This window comes from Petaurus breviceps, unplaced genomic scaffold, assembly GCF_028583685.1.
Source record: "Petaurus breviceps papuanus isolate PSGF00001 unplaced genomic scaffold, PetGlider_PUasm1.0 90734, whole genome shotgun sequence".
In the NCBI taxonomy this organism is placed as follows: domain Eukaryota; kingdom Metazoa; phylum Chordata; class Mammalia; order Diprotodontia; family Petauridae; genus Petaurus; species Petaurus breviceps.
In genome coordinates this window covers 14292756-14309656 of record NW_027187327.1, presented here as the reverse complement: position 1 = coordinate 14309656, position 16901 = coordinate 14292756, and the positions used below count along the sequence as shown (strand labels likewise).

At 34.7% G+C, this 16901-nt stretch overlaps 1 protein-coding gene across 9 annotated transcripts in view; it reads left to right on the top strand.

Moving 5' to 3' along the window:
* The window catches only part of RIMS1 (regulating synaptic membrane exocytosis 1), a 412074-nt gene that overhangs the window by 32672 nt on the left and 362501 nt on the right, over positions 1 to 16901 (top strand). The window lies entirely within an intron of this gene.

The window sequence follows — 16901 nt, the reverse complement described above, 5'->3', positions numbered from 1 at the left end:
AATGCCTATAGGACACTTGATAGTTTTCCTAGCAGCTTCCCACATCTCTCATTTTATTCGTATCTTCACAATAAAGCCCTGTGTGGTAAGACAGGCAGTCAAATTTAAGATTTATTAAATATTTACTATATGCCAGACACTGTGCAAATGGCAAGGGATATATGGGAAAGAAAAATGTAATCCCTGATTTCAAGGAGCTCACAGTCTAATAGATCACAGTAGGTAACACTTTTGGTTTTGTTTTTATTTTTGCCCTTACTTTACATTTAGAAAGTGGGCCCCTTAGAGACTCAGTGCCTCAGCACTTGGAGCCTACTATTAGAGAAAGAACAATAAGCCAAGATTCCAACCAAGAGGGGCAGCCAGGTAGCACAGCGAGTAAGAGCACTGGCTCCAGTGTCAGAACAACCTGGAGATCGAATCCCAGGCTCAGACACTTAGCACCCACCCAGAAACACCTGGCCGTGTAACCTTGAGCAAGTTACTTAACCCTGATTGCTTAAAAAAAAAAAAGATTCCAACCAAGATCCAACAAGATCATACTGATGTTAAGTTTGGGATTTTAGATGAATGCCTTTTAGAAATCAACATCATAACTAAACTGCCTGTTTTATCATATTAAAGCAGTAATTCAAGAAAAAAAGAAAGAAAAGAAACCAGGTCAATTATGGTTTAAGTTTTAATGATATAAGCCAGAAACTTTGCTTGCCCTTCTACTTGTGTGCTGGGACTACATTGAACTGGAAAGTTTTAAGAAACATGGCATTTCTCATCCAAGGACATGAGAATTATCTACAGACAATCAGAACAGAGATAGGGACACTCTGCAAAACTGTCTTCTCCAAGTATCCAGTCAAAAAAAAATCATAAAAGTAACAAAATTACTGGATGTTGGACTAGTGGGGTAGAGAAAATTAATATGACAGGATTTTTTTTCTCTCCTCAGACATAATTATTCCATTTTAATTGACCTTTATAGACTGGCCTGAGGAATTTGTTGAAATATAGGCAAGAACTAATTTCCAATGATTTGTTAGGCCTTTGTATTTCAGCCCTTGTTTTTAATGCATACATATATGTAAAATGCATATGTATGTGCATGCATAGATGCATGCACATATGTATAGGATGCATATACATGTGTATGCATACGAATATACATATATGTTATGTGTGTACACAATACACATTCATACCATGGGGTATATTTATGCATGTATGTATACACTGTATGGACTTAGTATTTAATTTGTATAGAGACACTCCCTCTGCCATTCAAATGAACAAATCCTCTGCTACTTATGTTCCTAGAGAGTTTCCTGGGGGTGTCAGAGTGGAGTGTGGTACTGAGAGCATAAGTGATATACTCAGGGTCACACAACCAGTGTATGTCAGAAGATAGACTTAAATCCACTTAAATCCACATCTTTCTTCAGAAAATTGAAGACAGTTTTCTATCCATTACTTCATGCTGTCGATCTGTTCTTTTATATATGGCAACTCTGACTCTAATCAGAGAATCCAGGTTCAAATCCTACCTCTGATAATTGTTACCTGTGTTATCTTGGACAAGTTAGCTCCCCCAGCCTCAGTTTCTCAGTTTATAAAATGAGTAGGTTGAACTAGATGACTTTTGAGCTCCCTTTTCTAATAGATCTATAATCCTTGTCATCCTAGCAACTGGGCCTTTTGGGAGGCAGTGTGCTATAATGGATAGAGAAATAGTCTTGGCTTTAGGAAGAATTGGTTCAAGTTTCACCTCTGAAGTATGCTTAGCTCTGTGACTCTTGACAATTTACTTAAATTTCTCAGCACTCCCTAAGCAACTCTTAAAGACTATGTTATGGAATAGTTTAAATAGCAGTGGGGTCAGTTTCCAAACGAGAAATTTTCTTCACCACTAAAATCACAACTATATATCAAAATAAAAATAAAAAAATAGATCTTTAGAACATTGACTGGAATAGTTTTGGTTTTTTATTAGGGAAGTGTTTGGGAGTTGTTAAGTTGACTGAAGATTTTTCCTTTGAGTTAAAAACTTGTCCACTTGGATCAGAGTTTTCAGAGTCAGAAGTTCAAATCTGATTGAATCTGTCCTCCTTTCTATTCACTATTTTGCTTAGTAAGAATGTTAATCCTCATCCAGGATTAAAATCCTAAGTATTTTTATAATTCTGTGACCCAGATACCCTACAGTAAGAGCACTTTCTCTTGTTCTGCCTTTAACTTCCAATGTAGCAGGATATATGTTGTCTTGTTGATGACATCACAAAGGAGATAAATTTGTCACAGATCATTGAAATTTCCTTTTCTTAGTTTGCCAATTCTGATATGGGATGGTATATATTTTCTTTTGTTTGTTTTTTTGCTTTTTGGGGGGCAGTTGTGGTTAAGTGACTTGCCCAAAGTCACACGGCTAGTAAGAGTGTCAAGTGTCTGAGGTCAGATTTGAACTCAGGTCCTCCTGACTCCAGGGCGAGTGCTCTATTCACTGTGCCACCTAGCTGCCCTGATGGTATATATTTTCAAATTTAAGTTCAAAGGGTTTGATGAATGTCTTAAAATATATACACTTGCAGATAGGCTATCACTTATTATCCACTCCAGAAAAAGATTTTGTAAATTTGGTTAAATCATTTTTTATCTAATGCTTTGTTTAATTTCTTTCTTTCTTTCTTTTCCTTTCTTCGTTTCTTTCTTCATTTCTTTCTTTCTTTCTTTCTTTCTTTCTTTCTTTCTTTCTTTCTTTCTTTCTTTCTTTCTTTCTTTCTTTCTTCTTTTCATCAGTTAGATGAGCATAAAATGATAAAGTGATGCCATTAGTTCTTCTTCACAGAGAGTAATTGTCTTGTAGCAAAGATGGAATCTCCCATTCTCAACTGGATCATTTTAGTATTATTCTTGAGTAAATCATAAAAAACAAGAGTCAAAAAACATAGTCTAATAACAACTTGGTCTAACTACAGCTTGTGGCCCAGAAATTAATTTCCTTTTTTGTCAGAATGCCTTTCTCTTTAGGCGAAGTGAACTTCAAAACACAAGTTTATTGAGCGATTTTTCACCAATCAAAAACAAAATGGGATAATTGTTCTATTTGAAAAAAAAAATGTTTACTATGTAATATGGTTGCCCTGGTCATCCTCTATAAGACACAGGACATTCTTCTCTGCTATTATTTTGTCTCCATGAATTGTTGCTCCTCCCTATATTTGGGGGTCCAATGACTACCACCTGAGTTCCATTTAATCCCTTACCATCAGTTTAGATTTTAACAAAGGGATGTTTGCTTTTAAGATATATCAAGAAAAATATTTCCCCAATACTAGGGGCATGCCTCTTAATCCTGAACCCCTACCCCATACACTTTATATAACACCTTGGTCTCTGGGGAGAGGAGAATGATAAAAGTTTAAAATTTAGCTCAGCTCCTATAATCATTAATCTGACCAAGTTTAAGTTGAAAACTGGCAATGGCATTTTCTGCTGAGCTTTCGGTTTTGATCCTTCAGAACAGCTCCCCTGGTCTGGTTGCAACACATGGCATAGATTTCCGGATGCCAGGATAATGTTTTGTGCTCCCCAGCCTGGCCAGAGAGTCCACTCCCTGCACAGCATGGCTTGAAGGTTCTTCACCCTTAAATGGGAATGTAAGACCTATAAGAATTGAACATGACTAAACAACAGAAGTACCTCTATTTGATATTTATGGAATGGATTTTGGGTGCAATATAATTTTTTTCCAGGAAGAATGAGAATATTTAATTAACTATCCAATTAGGAATTTCACAAATATTTACATATTTCAGCTTAAAATTATCTGTTGTTACTAATTTTGTCTTAGAGGTAGACTAATATAATGAAATTAATTTTGAAGGGGAAGCCAAAAAACCTGGAGTCTGGGACCTATTGTGTTACTAAGTAGTAATATAGCTAAATATCTACCCAATGGAGTGATATGGGATTACTCAGATGGAGCTGGAGGAATTAGAACTCCGTTATTCAGGTTGTATTGTGGTCTTGGAGGTGATGTTCTGTATTCCCATTGTCTAGCACAGTGTCTGGCATGAAATAGGTGTTTGTCCAATGCTTGTTCAATCAATCAACACGCATTTATTAAGTGTTTATTATGTGCTGCATTCTTTGCTAGGCACTAGGGATACAGATAATGAAGTGAGACAGTTCCTGCCCTCCAGGAGTTTGCATTTTGGGAGGATGATAGAACACATTTACAGATAGGTAAGTATAGGATTACATATAAGATGAACATATAAGTGATTAGAGGGCAAGGCAAAGGAGCATCAATCATTGGAAGGTCAGGAAAAGTCTGTTGAAGGATGTGGGCCTTGAGCTAAGCTATGGAGATGTTTCAAGAGTCCAAGGTGAGGAGGAGTGAAAGGATATCAAACTTTGGGAACAGTTTGTGTAAATGCAGAGGTAGGAAATATTATATCTTATAGCGGGAACAATAAGTAGATCTGTTTGACTGGCAAATAAAGTACCCAAGGGAGAATAAAGTGTACTCTGCCTCAAAAGTGAAAATGGAACTAGATTATAAGGATTTGAAATGCAACATTGGAGAGTATATTTCATCCTAAGGATAAGAAGTTTTTGAAATTTCCTTAGCAAGGGATTTAAATGGTCAGACTTGTACTTTAGGTAGAATGAATTACTGAATTATTAAACAGTAGTACTCTACTTTGTGAGGGCCTGGAAGCACAAGGTAGGCTGTTTAAAGTCATAAGGTCAGTCAGTTTTCATTAGATAAAAAGCAAAGAAGAGACAGAAGGAGATATGCTCATAACTTTAAGGGATCCAAGGGGCAAACAGGAAATGTAGTCTGAGGTCAGGCAAGTGATCAAGAAACTGAATGTCCAGCCAGCTTGACCTCATACAAAGAAATTTGAAATGTAATTGGACTCAGCAGGATGAGTATGCTGTCTCTTATAGAACTGGCTCATAGAATGAATCCCATTGACCCTGTGGCTTTGAACATGATTCAGCTCCCACTGGTCACTAGTAATTCTCAATTTTAACAGTGGTCTATATGAAGGAGAACAGTGAACTTGGCAACATGGATCTTTGTGCATTGGCATCATTGACAAGGTTAGACTAGAATCATAGTTCCCAAAGTGGTCAATACCACCCTCTGGGGGAGTGCTGGAATGATTTAGCAGGGTGTAATTGTGGGCCTTAAATAAAAATAAGGGGGCGATGGAAGCATAAGGAAAGTAGAGAAGATAAGAAAATTTTGAAAAACCATTCATGCATGTTTCATCTGTTGTGTAACAGAGTTAAAGTCATAGTGATCACATTATGTTCCAAATAAACATGCAAAATGCAAATTATAACCAATCAGTGGTCAAGTCGATTGACAGGTCTTAACAAACAAGTGTTGGCAGGCAAGTGTGTCATGCATTGTTGGGAAGTCCAGTATGTATAAGCAGGAATATGTGCATGTAATGTCCTGTTTATAGTATGATGCTATATGGTTACATGATACAATATTGCATCATCAAAATTTCAATGCAGGAAACCTCCCCCACAAATTTACAATAAACTATTAAATTTAAGATGTGTGATTTAAAAATATGTTATTTTTTGAAATGATGCAAAATTTTTTTAAACTGTCAAGAGGTTAAAGAAAGTAGATTTTCAGTAAATTTTTATAAAGGAGACAGTAGGCCAAATAAGTTTGGGAACCTCTGGACTAGATTATTTCTAAATATCTAAATCCAGCTCTAAAGTAATGTTAGTGATATATCTTCTATTTCCCTATCTTTATCTTTTACTTCTCTAGAAGAACTCTACATTTTGCCCAAACCAGTTTTGTTTCTCTGGACCTTAACTCCTGACATTCCCTTTGCCTATATTACCCAGCTCCTAAATTACCACTTGTAGCCAATCTGTGCTATTTGCACCTCAGAGTTCACAATGGACCAATTATCCATTGGACCAATTCCTTTGGGTAAGTTGCCCTTCAACTCCCACCTCACCTACACTTCTTGAAATCTCTAGTTCCCTTCCAAACTCAGTTTAAGAGTCAACCCCTACAGAATTGCCCCCCTGATTCCTAATTCCCACCCCTTTCTTATTGCTCTCCCTAACTCCCATAATTCACTTTACATTAACATTTTATATATTTGGTTGGTTGATTGTTGTCCTTCATTCTCAGAGAGTACCAAAATGACATCTCTATGTCAGAATCAAGTTACAGCGTGTCAGCTGTGGCTGATCAGACCAGTTCAAGCTCAGAATGCTCTAATATATGTGTAGTTATTTATCTGGAAAGCAGTAGGTCTTACTGGATTGATTTAAAACTCCCTTAGGAGCCCCTGGCAAAATCATACTTTATTGTCTGAAAATTTAGAATTCCTTTGTACCTCTCTGTCTGTACTTATCATATAGTCCCATAAAATTTGGTGTTTTTAGGATTTAGAGCTTTGAAGGAAATTTAGAGATCATCCTTCCAAATCCCTCCCTCTTATTTTACATATAAATACACTTAGGTTCAAAGGAGATAAATGACTTGTCTAAGGTGACACCTATAGCAAGAGATATCAAAGATTTGAATCAAGTTCTCTGATTTCAAGTTCAAAACTCTAGCTCTCCATTGTGCTAGTCTCTATAAATTGTATGTTTTTGTCCTGATAGATTATAAGTTCCTTGAGGGCAGGCCCTCTTTCTTATTTATCTTTCTTTCTCCCATAAGATTTAACATGGAACCTTAGATTCAGCAGGCATTCAAATATTTATTCAGTGACTAAATAGTAAACTGTACCATCAACAAGGTGGCACATGATCCAATTACATGTTTAATTGCATCCATCATCAGCCAAGTATTATTGTGTACTTGCAATAATTTTTAATTGGCAATCATGATATATTAAATAACAAGGTTAAATCATTCAGTTCCCTTAAACAACTTGTCTTGTGTTAATCATAAATTAATATTGCTTTATGTATTCCAGGGGTGGGGAAATCTCTAGCCTCATGCTCTATCTGTCTCAATTTAATTTCATCTTACTCCTGGGACAGATATCCAGAGATGACATAGTGTATGCTTATAGTTGCAAAACATTTTAAAGAGCCCTTAGTGGAAACCTCTAAATGGCCACAAGATGTTACCTCATTTAACAAAAAGCTTTTTTCCTCTACAAAATGAGATGTAATACTTTACATTTATAGGGAGGAAATGATATTTTTTCTGGTGAAAATGAGGTAGAGAAAGGACCTCAACTATGTATGTACTTCCTCAGAGGCATCTAGATAGTACAGTAGGTAAAGTGCTGGACTGGAATCAGGAAGACCTGAGTTCAAATCCAGCCTCAGATACTTATTACCTGTGTGTATACTTAGGGAAATCACTTGTCCTCAGTTTCCTCAACTGTAAAATGTGGATAATAATACCTACCTCCCAAGGTTGTTGTTATGAGGATCAAATGAGATAATATTTATAAAATTCTTAGTATAATGCTTGGCACATAGTAATCCCCATAAAAATGCTAGCTATTATTATTATTCCAAACTTATAGTAACAAAATCTGGAGATATTTTATTTAAAAAATCAGTGTTTCTATTTGGTTTTGTTCTCTATCCTACTTACACAAGCAGCATAAGTAACTTTTAGGACCTTTGAATCACAGATATCACAGGGCCCTGGCAAAAAGGGAAGCTGCATTTAAAAACTGTGGCTACACTGGATTGTGTATAGTATTCCCTGATTATGTGGTATTTTTTTTCTTTTTACTAGGTAATTGAATTTGCTTAAATAAAAACCATCTATCTTTCTATCTATCTATCTATCTATCTATCTATCTATCTATCTATCTATCTATCTATCTATCTATCTATCTGTCTGTCTATCTATCTATCCATCTATCTATCTATCTATCTGTCGGTCTGTCTATCTACAGTCAATCTGTAGGATTCCATAGGAAAAATAGCCTGAGGCATCCAGATTTCATAGTGGAGAGAGTGCTGAGCTTAGGAGCAGAAAAATCCAAATTTGAATCTTGAATAATAACTTACTGTGTAATACTGTACAAGTCACTGAACCTACCTTCCTCACTTTCTGAGTCTGTAAAATGGGTATAATAATAAGACCTGTTTCACAGGGTTGTGTGGGGATCAAATGAAATAATCTGTGTAAAGTTATTTGCAAACCTTGAAGCATTATTAATTTTAATTGTTATCATTAATATTAGTAGTAGTAGCTAAAGCTTCCATTAAAATAAATTTGAAGCTTGAAATGAACAAAAAAAAGTTGCTTTCTCTTGTGAAAAGGCCATTCAATTTGCTAGAGATCATCACTATTTCAAATGGAAGCAGCTGACTTACCTTGATGTCTGAAAATTTAGAGTTGAGAGCATATTAATTCATAAATAGTCAGGTTTATTGTGTGTGTGCATTTATGCATGTACACATATATGCTGCATATTAGTCTGAAGAGAGGTTGTAAATTTTCCCTCGGTATCTAACTTGTATAAAAATTGTGTGTGGGCTATTGTGAGCAAAACTTCAGCTTGCTGTTATATGTTAGGCTGGAGATGAGGGAAGTATTGGTTTTGGAGTGGGGGGGGTGTCCCATGTGAACTCAGAGGATCAATAAGGCTGAAATTGAGTGCCCTTCATTGAATCCCTAGATCTGTATTTGTAGTGGGACATTTTCACCTTTAATAGTTATTTTTAAGTTCTTGAACTTATTTCTAACTTTTAATTCTCTATTCAGATATGTGTATTAAATACACATAAGTATACATATAATATACTTATATATATGCATATACATACATATTTACAGTGAAATATAAGTTCCTTGAAGGTGGGGACTATTTAACATTTCTTTTTGTATCCTCATTGTTCAGTACATTTACTGGCACTAACAGGAACTTACTAACTGCTTTTTGAATTGCATTGAACTGAATTGAATTGTGTGCATGTTCACACTATAAAATATAACACATAAGATTATAAAAGACATCACTTGTATTGAAATTATCTGTCTACCTACCTACCTATTTATCTATCTGTCTATTTATCTATATTAAAGCAAATTCACACATTTAAATCTATAGACAGGTCCCTTAGGGGTAAAGAGAACCAAGGTTAAGAATAGCTGTATTTGAGATACAAATGTGTGAAATCAACTGAGACAAAGTAAAATATTGAAATTTGCTTATATATAATAAACTTCGCAAGTTTTTTCATCTTAAAAATGTTACTAGGCAATATATCCTCCTTTGGCTGTACTCACTTGTTTTATGCAATTTGTCATAGAGTTAACTAGATTTTGATACATAATCTGTAATTCTCATCTCGACACTAATAACATTTGCTATTGTCTGCCTTTGATAAACAATTCATTTTTCCAAGTTTATTCCTGATTACAGCCCATAGGTTTTCAGTGGGACTTAAATTACGAGTTTCTGGGATATTGAAGCACATTTATCTACGTTCCCTGGATAGATTTTTTTTTAGTCTTTCAAGAAATGTAACATGATACAAGTTCATGTTGCAATATTCCATCTTTGGGGGGGAGATTTCTTTAATTTAAAGACAGTTCTTACCGTATCAATATATTCATCAGAATTTATCATTGTCTAAAGCAGGGATGGGGCTCCTGTGGCCTTGAGGCCACATGTGAGACTCTAGGTCCTCAAGTGTGGCCCTTTAACTGAATCCAACTTCACAGAACAAATCCCCTTAATAAAAGAATTTATTTAGAGTCCAAAGGGTGAAAAGACTTTAAGTTAAAGGGGATTAAGGTTTTACTCTCTGATGAAGGTGCCTATATCATACAGCCTCACCTCAACATTTTCTGACAGCAGAGTTGACATATCCTTGAATAAACAAGCTATTTCATGAATTTCAAGCTTATCTTTTTCTAACCTTCAGTAGTGCATCCTTTGTTTTCTATGACAAGCATCTCCCCCCATAACAACAGTTAAAAGCTACATTTTAAAAACCTATCTTCTCAATTGTCTTTCAACTTTAAGAAGCCTCCAGGCCACTGTAGAGAATCAATAAAAATTCATCTAGCTGACAAATCCTTCTGAATCTTTTTGCTTTAGGTTGTTTTTCAGTAATACTCTACTAATTCTTTGCATTTTTTTATTTTCTTGCTTTGTGCTTCAGAACAACTGAAAACTTCCTTACTCCTAGAGCTACTGTAATATCCCCTATAGTCATTACATTATGCTCTTTAAGAGTTACAACTTTTGTATATTTCCTTGGAGTAATACATATTCTTAAAAAACTGCACATTTAAAAAGAATAAAAAAAGAACAAGAAGACACTTTTATATACCATGAAATTTATCATTCAGCTGCCAAAGAAATAAAGACTCTCTTCATCTGATTAAGGATGGGCATTCTAAGTCAGCCTATGATCGATGGGTGTGTGTATGAACTTTGCTATCACAAAATGAAATCATATAAAAATTGCTTCTTGTCCTAAGTAATATGCAAACCATTGCATTCTTTTTGCTTTTTTTTTTTTTTTGGAGGGACAATTGGGGTTAAGTGACTTGCCCAAAGTCACATGGCTAGTTAAGTATTAAGTGTCTGAGGCCAAATTTGAACTCAGGTCCAGGGCCAGTGCTCTATTAACTGTACCACCTAGCCACCCCAATTGCATTTTTTTTAATGAAAAAACTGAGGTTCAGAGAAGTTGTCACTTGCTCAAGGCACTATAGTCTCTAAGGTCAGTTTTAAACCTAGGTCTTCTAATTTCAAACCTAGTACCCTGCAGTGTAGGTCATAATCCATCCCTGACATCCTGAGAGGCTCTATGGAAAGCCCATCCAACAACCCAAGGGACTTCTATAGATCTCTTTATATTGCACAGCTAGTAAGTTTATGAGGCTGGATTTGAACTCATGAAGATGAATCTTCCTGACTCCAGGTCTGGAATTTTATTCAGAATATACATGTATATATGTATATTTGTGGGCAGGTGTATGTGTATATATACACAAACACACATATATAAGTAGCAATTACTATACACGCATATATGTGGTTTGATAATAAAATCAATGTCTTGCTCAAACCAGTTGAAGATTGATTGTATATGGTGTGGTGTATTCTATATAATATAAACTCCCTTAGGCCAAGGACTGTTTCATTTTTGTCTGTGTATTCCCAACACCTAGAACCTAGAATAATAGTAAGTAAGCATATAGAAAATGGTTATTGATTAATGCTGTTCAGCATTTGTCTGTAGATTTACAGCTCTGCTATCTGAAGAGATGAATTTCAATTCCCTTGCTACTGGGAGACACACTGGTGTACTAGGTGATGAGTCTGGAGCCCAGATATCTGTTTTCTAGTCCTGGATCTAATACTTAGGATATAAGTTACTAACCAAATTGCTTAAACTCACTGAGTTTCATTTACCTCATATTAGCAGGGCTAATAGAAATCCATAAAAATGAAATGTAATAATGTGCTTTGTAACATACAACATAAGTATAAGCTATTCTCATTATTTTTAATAACTATTTTTAAAAGTATTGAGAATGTCTTCTAGTGGCAATTTGTTCAGTCTACAGAACTGTATACAGTCCCTGAGATCTAGAGTCTTAAATTACTTAATTACTTAAATTACTTACTTAAATTACTAAATTACAAAATAATGCCTCAGTTTCCTCATAAATAAAGTGAAACAAGCTATAGTTTCTGATGTCCCTTCTAGCTGTAGGTGGTCCTATGATTGTGCCACAAAATGATTGAATTGGAAGATTATTTCATAGTCATCCAATATACAAAGGTTCTTACTCTAGATTCCACAGGAGAATACCTCCACCCCACCCTGATCAAGGGAACTATGGACAGATCTGTAAATTTTTTTTAAATGCTTATTAACTGTGTTTTCCTTATCTGTAAAATTAGGGAGTCAGACTCATTGACCTCTAAGGTCCTGTCAAAGTCTAAACCTCTGATCCTATGCAATGCAAAAACACTCACCACAAAATTTAATAAGTTCATTTGTTCAATATCCCTTTTATTTCCACTCTCTTTGGACTCTAACTTCCTTATCCTCAGCAGCCACATTAGCTTTATGGGGCTACTCTTCCTATTCCCTTTCCACCCATTATACTGTTTTCCTCCATTGCAATGTAATCCCTTTAAGAGTAAGAATTATCTTGCTTGTTTGTATTTTACTTCCTTACACATATCAAGTGTTTAATACATGTTTTATCTATCATCCATCTGTCTTGTCTGTGTCATTCTTTTTTGTCCTTTTCTCTTCTTCCTTTGGACATGATCTGCTCAACTCTGTCTCAGTGACCATCTCTCTTTCTATTTCTAACAAACTCTACCTTTTCTTTTCTCTCCTCTTTTGAAGCTATGATATTGATACAATTTGTTAAAATATACAACTGAAGATTATTTTCAAAGTTATATGTAATATTTTCAGATTTTATTTTTTTCTTCACATAAGTGAACCTAGGTTTCTTCCCTCCTCTTACTCATGTAACCTTCAATTGATGTTTTTTCCCACTAATGTAAGTTGATGACCTTCAAATTCAAATGAAATTTTTAAAAAATCCTTGACCCCAGATTTACATAATTTTGATCTGTCTGATAATTTCGTGAGATTAATGACATCTTGATTATCTTTGACTCTTTCCCAATGTCTCATATAGAGTTTCACCCGTGGCAAGACAGCAATGTTTGTTGATTTGGTTGGAATTGAATTGGATGGATTGATACTTTTGATTATTCTGGATTGGTTATTTGATCATAAATACTTTTTTTCTGCCAAATTGACTATACTTGTAATATATTTGTACTATACTTATATATATTTGTACTATACTTGTAATATACTTGTACTATAATACTCATATTGTCATTCATTGGCTTAAAATTATGTTTACTTCTGTTGACTAGGTTCTATAAGTTACAGACTATGAAAATAACCCCTCAGGTTTATAACTTGGGAAGAATATAAATTATTAATATTCCTACTTCCATTATTATTATCACTATTTTACTAGTAAGAATAGTCATAATAATTTTGATTTGGCGTTGTGATTTAAGTGGAGTGGGGAACTCTTGGTATGGAAACTGATTCTACTGACAGACATTAACAGAGCCTTTCTAATTTAGCCTTAAGGGATAGGAACACTGACAAGTTATAGAACTTGCCCTTGGTCACATAACTAATTTGTGTCAGAGGCAAATGTGTGCCAGAACTAATCTGACTTTTAGGCGAATTATTAATTTTTCAGGGTGAGCATTTATACATCATAAATAAACAAAGGCTTAAAAGTCAGGGCTTTATTTGCTGTTCTATTGATTTTCTAGACTTAATTAAGTGATGAAGAAATTTTTTATAATTAAGATGAATCTTAAAAATGAGTCATGGGCACATTTTTTTTTTCCCAGCGATGGAGTTGATTGTTAAACATTTACTACTACAGTCCTCATTAGACACAACCCATGATTCTTAGTTTTCCTGACTTACAAACTGTCCGTTTTTCTGTTATGTCTCTTTGCTTCTCTTCCACTTCCACATGCATATGATATTTAGTTATTAGCACTCAAAGTATATCTGTTACAGGATTGTTTCATGTTATCAGGTGAATGTGTTAAATTAGAGTTTTAAACTGATTTCTTCCATCTTGTGGCCTATTGAAATACATTATATTTTCTTCACACATAAGATTAACCTTTTCTGCAGTGACATATTTCCTGCTGTGTGGTTCATCTTCTCTCCACATTGGGATATCAAAGAATTTATAGGTCTTTGTCCTAAACCTTTGACAGCAATTTTATCTTTCCTTAAAATTAATCTCTTTGTCACAGAAAGTTGTTCTTTTACGATTTATATTGCATTCCCTTTAGCCATCTCAAATACCACCTGTAGATCATCTCTAAAGTACAGGATTATTTGCAGTAGAGAACAAAGATATGTTGAATCTGAATGGTCTAAAACGTCATATTGTTAGTGTCACTGAGCACGTGGATCATCCCCAAATGTTAGCTTAAACCCAGGTCTAGGGTTATTTTATTGGATTTGTGTTTCTTACTTTTGTAAAAGAGGTGTGAGTAGAGGTTCTAGTTCAAATCTGGCTTCAGGCAGTTACTGTGTGAAGCTAGGCAAGTCTCAACCTCATTTATCTTGATTTTGTCATCAGTAATATGATCTGGATAAGGAAATGGCAAACTATTCCATTATCTTTGTTAAGAAAACCCCGAAATGGGGTCATAAAGAGTCTGAGACAACAGAAAAATGACTAGACAACAAAAATATTTGTTGTATGTGGGATCTTTCTTTGGTCAATAACCTCCTTGATGTCTGTGCCTATAAGCAGAATCTCTGGGTTGAAGGTGATAGATATTTTGGCTAATTTATTTGCATAATTCCAAATTGTTTCCCAGAATGGTTGGATGAATTTTCAGCTGATAAACATTTTCACTGATAAAACCATATCTATTTCTCACATTGGACATTTGACAGTATTGATGACCATCATTGCAAAAACGTGTATTTTGGAGGTCTTTGGTAGCTATGGCTGTTGACCAGGGAAGGGGAAGTGAAGTTGCATTATTTACAGAGGCAATGGGTGTTCCCCTAATTGATTGCTATGGGCTGATTATTAGTGTAGGGTCATTGGAATTCCTGGGGCTCTTAGGCTGAGAATCTTTAGCTGTCTTCACTTGGGTTTAAGATAGAATGGTGGTCAGAGAAGTGACAGTTGTTTGATACATTTTTGGCACATACCTCCTTCTCTCTCCCTCAGATTGACCTAGTGCTTCAACTATGTTGAAATATACAAATGCCTATTAAATAGTTTGAGGGCTAAATTCCACTGACACATGTTTGCACTAATAGTAAAATGTTTTGCTCATAAAATTCAAATGACTCAGTTGCACTGAGCAAATAAGTGTTTTGATAGGAGAAGGGGAGAATAGATGAAGATAATATTGGAAGTTGGACCACTTTGGGGATTTTAGATGCCTGGATGGGTAACTACAGGGGGTAGCTTAGGGAGAGATGAGAGCACCTGGGTTGAAGAAGGTGTGAGGATTCTTTAAAAGAACATTATGTTCCCTTAATGGTTCCAATATAAATCATCCTTTAATATATGATATAACTAAAATGAATCAGAGAATTTTATATATATATATATATATATGTGTGTGTGTGTGTGTATGTATGTATGTATGTATGTATGTATATATATATTTATATATGTATGTATATAATCTCTTAAGGGAGCCACAGAGGCCATGTAATCATGCCCCAATATTTTTTTTATTTTAATTTATTTTCTTCACTTAAAAAAACTCATTTATTTTTCTCCTCTCCACATTCTTCTATATTGAAAAAGGAAAAAAAAAAGAAAAAATAAAACCCTCACAAAATATGCATAGTAAAAGCAAAAAAAAAATTCCAGATTTACTATATCTGAAAATATGTCTCATTTTGCACCATGTCTCTCATTATCTCTCCATGAAGAAGAGTATAGCATGTCTCATCATCAGTCATCTGGAATTGTGTTTGGTCATTTCATTGTTCTAAAAATAAATGTCTCAATATTCACTTTCAGTCTGTTCCATCTTTGTCAGTAGGTGAGTAGGGTTCTTCATTTTCACAATCTTTATCTTCATCTTAATTAGTTGGCCATTGCATTGTTCAGAGTTCAAATCTTTCAAAATTGTTTTTCTTTATAATGTTGTTGACATTGTATAAACTATTCTGTTCACCATTCATCCTTTCACATGGGTTGTCTCTGATCCTCTCCCTTTAGTCATTTCATATGGAACAATAATACTCCCTTATGTTCATATGACACAATTTGTTTAAACATTCTCCAAAATGTGGAAAACTTTTAGTTTCTAAGGTTTTTTTCTAGTATAAAAAGAGTTACTATAAGTATTTTTGTAATATAGGGCTTGATTAATTTAATATATCATTTAAAAATTAATTTTATATTTATTATGAACTTAATGCCAAATAGAATGGACATTTGCACATACACAGCAAAAGAGTTGAGTATTATGCATAAAATGCATTCTCTATTATGTATAGTATACTTTTCTTTTTAAGAATATAATTAAGTGAACATGTGGCTTTCAAAGGTGCCCTGCTTGTCTGGCTTTTCTAGTGTTCCTTTGATTCTTTTAAATTCATTTAATTAAGAAACTTAAACCTCAATGACTATTTTCTTTTCCCTTTTTTTCTCTATTCCCCTACTCTTTCCTTTCCTTGTTTATTTTTCCTTCTCTTTTCTATTTTTACTAACCTACCTATATCTCCTCTTGTCTTTGCTCACCCTGTCTTCTCTTGGGGAAAAAAAAGGAAAGCACTTGTAACATAGTCAATCAAAACAAATATCTATATTGACTGTGTCTGAAAACATTTATCTCATTTTAAGTCCAGCACCTCTCTGTGAAGAAAAACATGGTAGCAACTTTTACCATCAGTTGCTTGGAATCATGTGCTTTGTCATCAAACTGATCAGAGTTCTCAAGCCTTTAAAAGACATCTTTCTTTATAATGATGTCATTGTATACATTCATCTCTCGGTTCTGCTTATTTTATTATGTATTGGTTCATTCAAATTTTCCCAATTTTCTCTGAAAACCATCCATTCATCAATCTAATGCTGATATAATATGGCTTTATGTCCAATTTGTTTTGTTCTTTGCCCAGTAGATGGATACCTCTTTAGTTTCTTTCTTTCCTCTCTCTGTCTCTCCCTCTCTGTCTCTCTCTGTCTGTCTCTCTCTGTCTCTGTCTCTCTGTCTCTGTCTGTCTGTCTCTCTGTATCTCTCTCTGTCTCTATCTCTGTCTCTCTGTCTCTGTCTTTCTGTCTCTCTCTCTGTCTCTGTCTCTCTGTCTCTCTCTCTCTCTCTCTCTCTCTCTCTCTCTCTCTCTCTCTCTCT